This window comes from Phycodurus eques, chromosome 23 (assembly GCF_024500275.1).
Source record: "Phycodurus eques isolate BA_2022a chromosome 23, UOR_Pequ_1.1, whole genome shotgun sequence".
Taxonomy (NCBI): domain Eukaryota; kingdom Metazoa; phylum Chordata; class Actinopteri; order Syngnathiformes; family Syngnathidae; genus Phycodurus; species Phycodurus eques.
Window position 1 is genome coordinate 2,292,367 of NC_084547.1, and position 12,086 is coordinate 2,304,452.

The window sequence follows — 12,086 nt, forward strand, 5'->3', positions numbered from 1 at the left end:
GTTTTTCAATTTAAAAAAAAAAAGGTCACGTACCAGAAAGCTGGATAGGTAACGCTCCCTTTTCCGGGAACTTGAACGTACCACGCACCAGTGCGAATATTCACTGTTCCTTATTTGGAAAGTCATCACTGTGCATTTAAACGGTCATTTGACATTTCCATTTTTTTGCGTCAAGTATAAGCTTTCATCTTCATGAACAGGATGCAGAGTGTATTAAAGGCCACACACACAAAAAAAAAAAAAAAAAATTATATTGACAGAAATGGAACGTACACACGTCTTTTAATATAGATATATCAACATCAGAAGGAAAACATTGCTTTAAATGAATTAAAAAAAAATAATAATATTTTTTTTAATACAACAACTATGTTGTTAAGAACCAAAAAGACAATTACGTGGCTCCGAACAGAGGAAACGAGTTGCCAAACCTTCGCCTGAAGACGGGAGTACCTGGGGACATCAGAGGAAAAAAATTGCATCAAAATGACTGCAAAACAATCTGTGTGTGAGTGTGTGTGTGTGTGTACCTTCGGAGCACTCCTGGATTTTTGCGGGGTGTTCAAAAGTTTAAGGCGTCCCAGTCACGGACTGCTGAGCCAAATGGACTTGCCATTGGGAATCTTCTCACAAAAATAAGAAGCATGCTTAGTTTAACAAGACGACACCTGAAACCTGAAAGAACTTTTAAAAAAAAAACAAAAAAAAAACAAAAACATTTGTGTTTTCTGCTCAAATTTACTTTGTGCACATGTGATGTGGCTCTCTGGGAACGAATACTTTTTCACTATGACATCACACGTATTTCCGAGTGGCGAACGCATTATCGCTGGTAAAACAAACAAACAAACAAACAAACAAACAAACAAAAAAACTTCGACACGTCATTTGACCGAGGCGCAGCGATTGAAAAACAGAGTCAATGGCCGGAACGATCATTTAGCTACATTCAAAGTACTGTCGTAGTCGACATTCCGACAGGTAAGTTGATTCAAAAATAGATGTGATGGCTATTTCGACATAAGACGATTACTTCGGGACTGGCAAATGGACTTCGTATCATCATTACCTGGAAGTGCGAGCTGAGCTGCCCGTCCACGATCAGCTCCAAGTCCGGCATCTCGTCGTCTTCGACCTACACAAAGAAACTTCTCTCAGACTCCCGGTGCGTGAACGCAGCGACGTGAGCGCCGACCTTGAGGGAGATGGCGACGTCTTCTTGGGGGTCGACCGAGCCGTCGCCCAGGTACAGAGAGACCGGACTGCCCTCGGCACACAGCTGAGCGAGGCGCAGGCCGTGCGACAGTTAGCCTAACGGATCAAACCACAACGCAAATATCGGCGACTGACCGCGTCACCGGCAGGGGGAGCGCACGCCACGGCGTGGCCCTGGCTCAGCAGGACGTCGTGGACGTAGACGTCGTCGCTTGTGCGCGTGTCGCAGAGGTAGAGCTGCAGCACGTCTCCGACGTAACTGTAGAGGGCGCCCGCGAGCACGTGATGCGAGCACAGCTCCTGGAAGGAAGACGTGGCCTCGGGAGTCCAGGCGCCCTGTGACGGAAACTGCCAGACTCAAAACCGAAGCGCACGGCGCTTGCCACGCGTTCCGTTGATTTTTGAAAACATTCCCAAAAGGGTTATTCGAAGGCTCGGGATAGCGTCAAGCTTACGGTTATTGGTTTAATTCCAGCGAGCGACGAGGGGACAGCTTGCGCCGGGAGAACGGAGAAACACGCCCTGAGAAAATATACGATTATTCGTTCGCTGCGAGACTTTGGAGGCCACACAAACACAGCTCATTTACACATGAAGGTCATTTGCCATTGCGTTGAGGCTAAAATATCCCCCAAACGCGTTTCACAAATGCCAGCGGGAGCCGACCTGAGCGACTTCAGGTCGGCGGGGTGCACGGTGGTGGTGTTGCCGTAATCCACGAAGTACACCTCCACCCGAGTGGCGCTGACGACCTGCCGGATCACCACCCGGTAGAACCAGAAGCCGATGGCGGACACGCAACAGGCTTGGCCCCGTCGGACCAATCTCTGCGGGAGTCGGTAGTGCTCGGACACCTCGGAACAGGTGTAACATCGCCTAGGGGACGCGGTACATTGAGATGGAATTCCTCACAGCCTGAATTATCATTCCTATTATTCTTTTTTTTATGTTTTGGAGATCGAAAACGCAGTTGCCGGGATGATACACCTCGACGACCAGCTGCGCACCTCATCTCGAACATCAAGTCCTGCAAAGCCCGCGCCTCGTCGCTCTCAACGAAGCTGACGTAGAAATGCCCCGGCGACTCGACATGCTCCACCCGGACGGCCGCGAGCTCCCGGACGCCGTGCGGCGTGGGCCGCTTGAGACGCTGAGTGCCCAGAACGTCCCGGGCAATTGCGGAGCCGTGGCGCACCTCAGCGGCGGGGGGTGTCGCCGCGCTCTGACGTGGACGCGGCACGCGTCGGGTTATCGTGAAGTTACGAAAAGAGCCGTGGCGAAGAAAAAGGCGTTATTTACCCCACCTCCTCTGGGGTCCGGGAGTCCTCGCTGGTCTCTGACGTTTCATCCTGACGGGCCCGCGCTGCACAGCGATCGCCTTCGCCTTTGATTTCGCCGCCCCCGTGTGCACGCTGGCCGACACTCCCCACTGGGCCCGAATCGACGAACGAGAAACATGTCAGGCGCCAGGGAGGACAACTATCAGCGTTTTCACTCAAACCGTGTGAAATCTGAGTCTCAACCCATCCCAGTGTCTTAATATGATAGCGACTGACAGCAGACGAATTCATAAAGTACAAGCACATTGCGTAACCCTCACAGTCCACAACTGTACAGTGACCATTGTCGCCCTCTGTCGGTCGTACGGGGAAGTGACTGTTCTCGATCGGCACCGCATCCTTGCCCGAAGGCCTCTGCGAAGAAACAAGATCATCACCCAAAAAAAAACAAAAAAAAACACAAAGACAAGCGATCCCTCTTTGTCGCTAGCTTTACAGTACAGCGCAGTACAGACCTCCGGCACCGGTTTCTGAGAGAGCTCGAGATCTGCTTCTTGGTCCTTTTTCTCGGCCACCGCCGTGGGCTGAGAGCTTGGTGGCTCTTGGAGATGGATTAAGATGGTTTTGACAAGCGGGAGGAGCTAAATTGAGAAATGTCTTCCAAATTTCATTCCAACGCACCTGATGGTTTTCCTTGCTTCGGACGTCTGCCGTGAGAGTATTTCGGCGGCCGCGTTTTGACCCAATTGGGCGTGTAGAACAATCCATGGTGATTCGTAGGCATGGCATTCTCTCTCAGGCTGACAATGAGACCCATGTTGGAGGGCTGGACGAAGATCAGATCTGCCACGGCCTCCAGCGTCCCTCCGAGCGTGTCGAAACCGAACTCGCAGGGGAGGAGCGGTCGGTGAAAGCATCGCAGGTAGCACGCGTTCAAGTCGCACAGCTTGAGCGGCCCCTGCGACAGTCACCGTCGTATACGAACGCAAGCCGAACAGGCCATTTCGTCAGAAGAGCCCGGAGGTATGTGCGATGTCACGGTGAAATCAGGGAAGGTTACTGTTACTGTTACCTGACAGAGGAGGATTTTCAGCTGTGCCCTTAAAGTGTGGATTGAAAGAAAAGGATGGTGCTGGAACGGCGACGGTTGATACTGGTGGAAATGGTTCCTTTTCTTCGGATTGCGCTGCTTGGCCACCAGCTCCTCAATATGTTTGGTGGACGTGTCACTCACAGCTGCGTGAAGGCACATTTGAACACTCGTTCAATAGCACAGACTTGCTAAGCATCGCGTGGTCAACTACCTTTCAAAAGTGCCACGCCGTTGACGCCGTGGCTCACAGACAGCACGTCCGGCATTGAAGCGGCCATGTCCAGAACGTTCCCGAAGCCCAGCAACTGCAGAGGCATGGGACATCCCAGCATGTTGCCGTAGTCCCGCGTCAGCTGGTTGGGGTCCAAGCCCAATTTGGACGAAACGAGCAAAGAGCGGACATCCTTCTTGAGCTGAGCGAAGACCTGTTCTTTGTTCGACATGTCTGCTGACATCTGTGCGAGAGTCCCCCGAAAAACAAAACAAAACAAAAAACAATCAATAATAGATAGAAAGGCGAGCTAAAAGAAGTTCAGTTGAGAGTCAGAGCAATTACATTTTACGAAGCGCTCGGGCCGAAGTTAGCTTGAAATATTGCTCTTGCGCTCAACTAAAAGTTTCCCCCAAAGTAATAGCAAACGTATTAACGAGCCATAGGAATGCGACACGCGAAGCTAACGTGAGCAACGCCGGCTCCTCCTGTATTTGACTTAAGCACGCTGACCGCTAATGTCCTCTCCCCTCCGTGACCGTTTGAATGTCAGCGTATGTCGTGTTACGTCGAATGTTCGCCGACTATGACGCTCCCCCCCCGAAAGTGGCGACAAGATGCTTCGCTTCGCTGCTGGCTGAGTACAGGACCAATAATTACACTCCCTGTGTTGGATGCTTAAATGACTGAGTTGTGGTATCAATCCCCAGCAGCAATCCCGCTGACAAAGGATCACAAAAAAATAAAAAATACAAACAAACAAACCAAAACAACCTTCAAATACTCGTCTAAATACTCCCATGTGAAGAACACTATCATCCAAATGATGACTGAATACAGGGTATCATCATGTGGGTGGTTACTCATCCTCCATTCACAAGTCTTCATTCAAGGCTGTGAAAACTAACATTTATCGTCTCTTTTCATGCACTAAAAAAAATGTAATAAAAAAAATAAATAAATAAAAACAAATTAGATATATATATATATATATATATACACACACACACACACACACACACACCGCTTATCTGGTCCATTACCAGGACGCCTCTGCTCTTAAAGCTTTGGAGTGGTTGGGGGAGAAAGGACGAGAAGTGGCAGCGGGTGCCTACGAACGCTCCTGTAAGTGATTAAACCGCAATAAATAATAATTAAAAAAACAAAAATAAAGACATAAAAAAAGAAGGAATTTTGAAATTGCCCAAGCTGCAATTGCGAGCACTGCACACTTGATGGCGCTGGACGTTTGGGAATGGGAAGAGGGAGGCCCCAGCCGGTGAAATCATCATCGAACTGAAGCGGCATCCGCTGGAAATACTCCCGACAGGTTATTTCTTTATATGCCCACAAACGTAAACAGAAAAAAATAACTAACAGTAGAACAACTCACCATGACGTGTCGCGTATTTTTGGGCGGCAAAAGCCAAAGCGCTCGCTGGCAGCGCCACGGGTAAACAAACCCCGGACAGCGCCATTGAGCGAAAAAGGGTCAGCGTCTTGAATCAATCATTTTCTTCAAGCCATTCTTTCTGCTCTCAAACGCTGCGGGCGTGTCCTCGGAATGCGCTGAAGCCGCGCCCCGCTCGACTGTCAATCAAATACTACTTGTCAGACCTGGAAAAATGGATGCTACGTCGTCTAGCATCTTTTTATGCCTATACATAAACATATCCACTTAGAAGCCTCGCGTGGCTTCTGCGCGGCGTGACAACGAGGCGCTCTAATGTGGCCGCGCCATCGATAACAACCTGTCCACACTCTGGCTATCGCATTGTAATTTAGAATTTATTATTATTTTTTTTTTTTAACCTTGCTCTTCCGCCTTCTCTCCGTGTCATTCACGCACACTCGCAGCCGACAATGAGGCGCTCTGAAGCGGTCATGGCAGCGGACTACCTGAAGAGAAGATGTATTTTCAGGGTGTACGCATAGCTAGCTAGCTAAATGTAAGCAAAGGTCTTATAGCACGACCAATGCTGGCGCCAAAATGCCCCACCCAAAAAAAAAATAATGTTTTAATTTTAAAAATTCAAACATTTCAAAATTTTAAAAACAAACAGATCTCCACAATTGAGCACTGCATAGTTCATAGTCTTTGCTTAGTTTTCAGCAATTATCTTCAAACATATATACATAGAAACAAATCTCTAACTTGACTTTCATTCAGTCTGTTCCGACAAAAATTCCATTCTCTCTAGTTATTAATATGATGAATTGTACTTATTTTGGTGCATAATAGCATTACTCTGAATCCTGCGGAGAGGGAAGGAGGACACGGAAGGGTGGCAATGGATCAAAGTAAACAAACAAACAAACAAAAAAACAAGTCCGAATTGACTTGCTGGGTGTAAAGCTGCGACATTTCCCCAGTTACACTGCGGCGTGTCTGAGAGGCAACAAAGCAGAGCGACTGCCAGTCAGCCAGTCCTCGACTGGGATGATAAATCATCACGCTGATGAGCAGCCAGACGCTGGGTCAATACGCACGCGTGAACGATTCATCGGAATCGGTCGAATCCATCAAACGGTCACATATTAGCGCACTTTGTCAAGCCCAAATGAGCCGTTAAGAAGAGACAAAACAAAGAAAGATGACATAATACATGATGATGAAGAGAACGCTTGATCGGGCATCAGTCCATAACCACAGCAAGGTCTTTCTGTTCTTTCTCCAAGTTAACTCTCTCGACTGTTTATCCTTTTTTTTTTTTTTTTTTTATATTCACTCCATTATTTTAACACATTCACTGCCATTGACGGCTTGAGAAGTCAAATAACCATGTGAACTGGGAAGGCAGTGAATGAGTTTAAAAGCAAGCATTTTGAATCATTGACAGCGAACCGAATACTTTTCGCTCATTAGCACGCCCTCTTGGAATTGCTGTTCATTATTCTTCTTCTGACCGATAATCACCTTAACGTGTTGGATGCGGACACACGCCGGATTCGCTCTCCGGGGGAAAACGCTAAACTCAAATCCGAGGTGATTTCAAGCACCAGTGAGTCATCGGGTGGAAAGCGCGGAGAGGTAAGAATGCCGGCAAACGTTTGTCAAAAGTCATCAATCGCACAGCCCGACTACATTAAAAGCCGGCTAGTAAGAAAAGTAAACACGAGCGAGCCGAGGGGGAGAAAAAGATATCTGCTCGCATTAATATGACGCTCCACTTTGTCAAATCTAATTGCCCGTGAGGGACTGAAGGAGGAGGAAAAAAAACAAGGAAGGTGAGTGACAGACTTGCATGCACAATAACACGCGGGATCCAGCGGGGAAGGCTCGGATATTGTTCCCGTTGGAGTTATGTCAATCATACCGAGAGCGGTTTCTAATATTTTGACCCAGTCGCAGGGAGATAAATGAGACATTATTTAACGCTGCTACAGCACTACGGCCACAGGAAACGAATCTTGTGATACATCTCCCACTCGATTGCGAAGGTGCGTCAACAAAGCTCGATAAACCAAAATGCAGACAAACGCAAAAGCAAAAAAGACCCTGCGTGTTATGAAGCCCTGCCAAATTGTCTCACTTCGCTTTTTTTCAGCCATTTCTCGAAAAGCGGCGCGCCTCAAGGTAAGACGGGAGGAGGGGAACGAAAGGGGAGGGATTCGGCAATCAAATATTTAGGAGGTAAAATAATGTTCTTCCAGTCACTTGTGCACTCGACCGTTCTTCACCCTGCACACTCACATCGTCCGTGTTGCTGTGTTGGACTTCGACAAAGGATGGGCCAAAGAAAGCAATGGCTATGGATTATTGGCGGGCCGAAAGGGAGCAGACGGTGCCGCCATTAGCCCAATACGCGCTCCTCGCGAGCGTCACAGTGGCAATCTATAACTGCCAGCGCTCATTTGTCCCTCGCTAAATGTCAAGCTGTGGCTACTTTGTGAACGCGCCGCCCAGCGAAGCGAAGGCAACCGAGCAGAGCAAAAAACCTGACGAGAGGAAGAAAGAGGGGGAGCGAAAGGTCAGCGAGAGCAAAGAGCTCAAAGTGTCTGAATGGCGCAAACTGGCATTAAAAAAATAAGAGAGAAAATGGACGGAGAGAAATATGGAAGAAAGGTCCCATGGAGACAAAGTGCACTTTGAAAAGAGGGTTGTGAACAATGGCGACCCCGGGATGGAAAATGAGAGGGGACTCGCTTGTTTTTTTTTCAATGCATCCATCAGAACCATCAGCGGGGCCTCACGACGTGCGCCCAACTCTGCCAGCTTCGTTCCAGCAGATGACTTTTTACGGCACGATGACGTTCCCATAACCAAGTTCATTCCTTTTGATGAAATTGGAGTCGTTTTCTAAGTTTGCCATTCAAGCGTTTCTTTCTTTTTTTTTTTTTTTTTAAACAAACAAAAAAAGACAAAAAGAGGTTTCAAGCTATTTAATGCCCCTCTCCCAGTTGTGGTTTACTGTTAAACTAAACATGGTGTGCATTTAAAACAAACAACTTTGTCTTAAGAACGCCCCCTCCTTGCCCCCACTAGCTTAATGGTAACACACAGTGGAAAATGCCATTGACGGGCTAGCACTTCGCAACATCGATCGTCACGATGTTATAACCCTTTGAGCAACGGAAGTGGAGCAACACATGTAGCCAGACAATAACACAACACTCATGGGCGCACATATGACGAGGTGCATCCGAGTAAATTAGAATATAGTTGAAGCACATTATAATATTACATCGATTCAGAATTAGAATATGACAAACAGAAATGCTTGATTTTGATGTTTATTATCGTGGTTCAGGTTTTCAGTGCACCTGAACAAAATTTGCCAAACTGCGAACAAACTTCTCCTCCCGCAAGGAAAAACAAAACAAAACAATCTCAAACTTTAGCAGCCTTGAAAGATTCCCTAATCGGAGAGAATTGCAGAGTTTTTTCTGTTTTCTCACCTCGCGTGCTTTTCCCACCCTGAAAAAAAAAACAAAATCCCGTAATGGGCTTCTAATCGTTTATCTAAGCGCTCCTCCGTTGCAGCGTGGCGATCACGAGGATGGAAAATGCGGGCAGAGTGAGAATCCGCAGCGCCGCCCGGGCGGACATATTTCACGTTTCACGTCATTACTCTTTACGACACTTGAGGAAACGACTCGTCCTCCACAAATCACGTCGGCTCTTTCGCCATGCGGAAACTCATTAGAAAAAGAGGTCGAGTAACAGCGGGAGATAAATTTATTGTCGATTTGATCTCACATGAGTGAAATGACGGCTGTAATCCACTTTGGAAAGTTGAAAAAGAATATATTGCGGCTAAGTTTTTCTTCAGACACTAGCTCCGCCCCTTTTGGTACCAAGGCCAGAAGGGGTGCCCTAACACTAGTAGGGTTGGTACATTTTTTTTGTTTTTTTGGGGGGGATAAAACCAAAGTCAAAAAGTATAGTAGCTCAAAACAGGAAAAGACAAAAAAAAAAACAACAACAAAAAAAACAGAAAAAGGATCCCGGAAGAAACGAATACATTAAAAATGTCTCGGGCATGTCACTTTGATGACGCTCATCTGGCACAAAGCTGCTTGTTTGTTCCGCTCAGAGACAACATGAGGGCCACAGTCTGGGACACTGAATATTTGATGCACTATCACAGCGACTGTTGCATTCAATTCCACGTTTATTTGAGATAGAAATAGGACCTTCTGGGACCGTCGCATTAAGTTCCCGGAGAAGAAGTGAGTTGGATTTTTATTGGTAAGATGTCACAGCGCAATTTTAAAAACTACGCGCAACACCTGCGCGCACGACGCCCTTTTCCGTGGTGCGTCAATCCATGTTGTTTCCATGGCGACGTGGCACTTATGGCTCCTCAGTGCTTCTCATGCTGTGGGAGTTTCTAACAACAGCAAAAATATGAATATGCGGCTCCTTTAATGCCTTGAATGGTCCGAAAAAATAATTAAAATGCAAGAATAACAAGCACCATACTGCAGAAACTTCGGAAAAAAGCTGTGACATTGACAAGATAATGAATCCGTCCACAATATTGACTCAACTCAGTTATGAACAGTTATTATCTTTTGAGTTTTGATTTTAAACGGCCGCACTTGGGCGTACAAAAGGCGACTTTCCTTTTTTGGGGGGGAAAAATGTCACAAAAGCAGCCCAATATCTAATTGCTTGGCCCTTAGGTTAGCATTTGGCCACTTTTGCCCTTTTGCTACAACTGATGATGCCGTGACAATAAAAAGCAATGCGTATGCTCAAAATGTCATCTCTCCCTAATGGATTTTAAATAAGTCATTACCTTCCAACAGCAAATGAAAGAATTTTGGATTACACTGTAATAGCCTTTGATTTATTAATCACCTATTTGGAGCGCCTCAACATGCCCGACAATACACATTTATTTATTTAAAAAAAAATCCAGTTTCACTTAATTGGCCTGGAAATTATTTTTGACTAAACAATGCATCTTTATTCACCTATCGACGTCAGTGGCACAGTGACAGGCAAAACAATTACATACTCTTCCACTAGATGGCAGAATAGCTTTGTGTTCAACCAAACGGTCCCAAATTTTGCACTGAAGACGTACATTTGTAAATTGTCATTATTTCAGTATTTGTTTTTTTATATTTACTTTTTGTGACACGGCTCAATAAAAGTTGGGGAAAATGTTTGATGATCATTTGAAAGCCGGGCCATTAAAAAGAGCAGTCAACGTGTTAAGACAGCATTATGGCTACATCTTTGTGTATAATTAACCCATTCACTGCCAGCCTTTCCAGTTAACATGGATATTTGACTTCTAAAGCCGTCAATGGCAGTGAAGGTGTCGAACAACAAAACTTGTCATATAAGATTGAAAGGGGATTGGGTTGCGCTCCAAACATAGTTTTCTTGCTTGCGTTTACGTCAGGAGGGGAGAAGAGGAGGCATTTGACAAAGTTGTGTCCGTTTTCTGAACTAGGGAAGTCCATTTGGGTCAATAAGGTGGATGCATTTTTTATTTGTGCGAGGGGCAAGGAAAACAGGCTCATAATGAAGAGCGCGAGTGATGAAAGGCCACTAAAGCAAAGCCCATTTCATGTTGTCCACTTCACATGCTCGAGAGACACGGCAATTCTCTAATTATGTTCTGAATGGGATGTGCCTGAAAGGAAATGGATCATGTTCCTTTTGTGACAAGGGGGAGGGGAGCAAAGTGGTCAGCCGAGGAGGAGAAATGGGGCTTTCGGAGTTTGAGTTGGTGGGTAGGGGGCGGGGGGCGGCAAGTCGCTGAGGTAAGACGGAGGACGGAAGGTCGCAGAGAGGCACAACAGCCAAACATGAAAGATGGCCGGAAAATTGAAAGAGACTCAAGAGAGACGAGGTGAGCAGTCGAGGGTTAGGAGGAGAGCGGCAGTTAAAAAAAATAAAATAAATAACACTTCCACAGTGAGAAAGAAAGAAACAAAGAGATTGAGCGAGGCAGAAAAATGAGCGAGGGCAGGCGTCGAGTCAATCATCATCTTCCCGGCTGTTGGACATGTGAGGGGACGGGGAGAGAGTGTCATTTTGCCCCGCTTATCATGATCATCGGCGCCACAATCATAATCAGGGTAATTCTGCTGTGGCGAGATGGAAAGGAGGATTGGTGGAAAAAGGGAGGGCGAGAAAATGTCAGCTCCGAGGACAGCGTGGAGTGCCACGACGCAGGCGAAGCCAGATGAAAACAAGACGGGGGGGGGGGGGGGGGTGGTTGTGAAAATGGAGGGCGGCCGAGATGAGCTGGACGTCATAAAATCACTCCGCGGCCTGCGCGATGTGCCGCGAGAGGAAGTAAGTCTTCACGCCGCAAACGCGGCGAAACCTGGCCTGATTCAATTATCATTAAACCGCACAAGCGTCACCCGCCGACCGAGAGTAGGCGTCCGGCAACATCTCCAACAACATGGGGCGAGCAATAACGTCGGAAATAATCACCAGCTCCTTGCGGGATATTAAAGAAGGAAAAAAAAAAAACCCAGAAAGGCTGTAATTAAATTGAAGATCTTTTCATTAGTAATGCGATTCGACAGTAATAAGCGCAAGTCAAATTTGTAATGCCCAAGAAATAAATGCTTCAGCTGATGATTTGTTTGGCATTTGGCCTGTTCTGTTGGCGCTAGCGCTTCACGCCGCGTTCACACAAGAAGAAACGTGAACGATATGAGAACAATGCCAATGCAATATTGTTTGAGAGAGGATCATTGAATGTAACTTTGAAAACTAATTCACCGCTCGCCTTTTTCGAGCTTTGTGACACGATCTTTCAAGATCTAAAGAACGTGTTCCTCCAGGGATCTGTTCATCACTGCCGTGGTT

At 46.7% G+C, this 12,086-nt stretch overlaps 1 pseudogene; it reads right to left on the bottom strand.

Moving 5' to 3' along the window:
* Window positions 1–389: 389 nt before the first annotated feature.
* The window catches only part of LOC133398085 (tudor domain-containing protein 5-like), a 50,702-nt pseudogene continuing 39,005 nt past the window's right edge, over window positions 390–12,086 (bottom strand).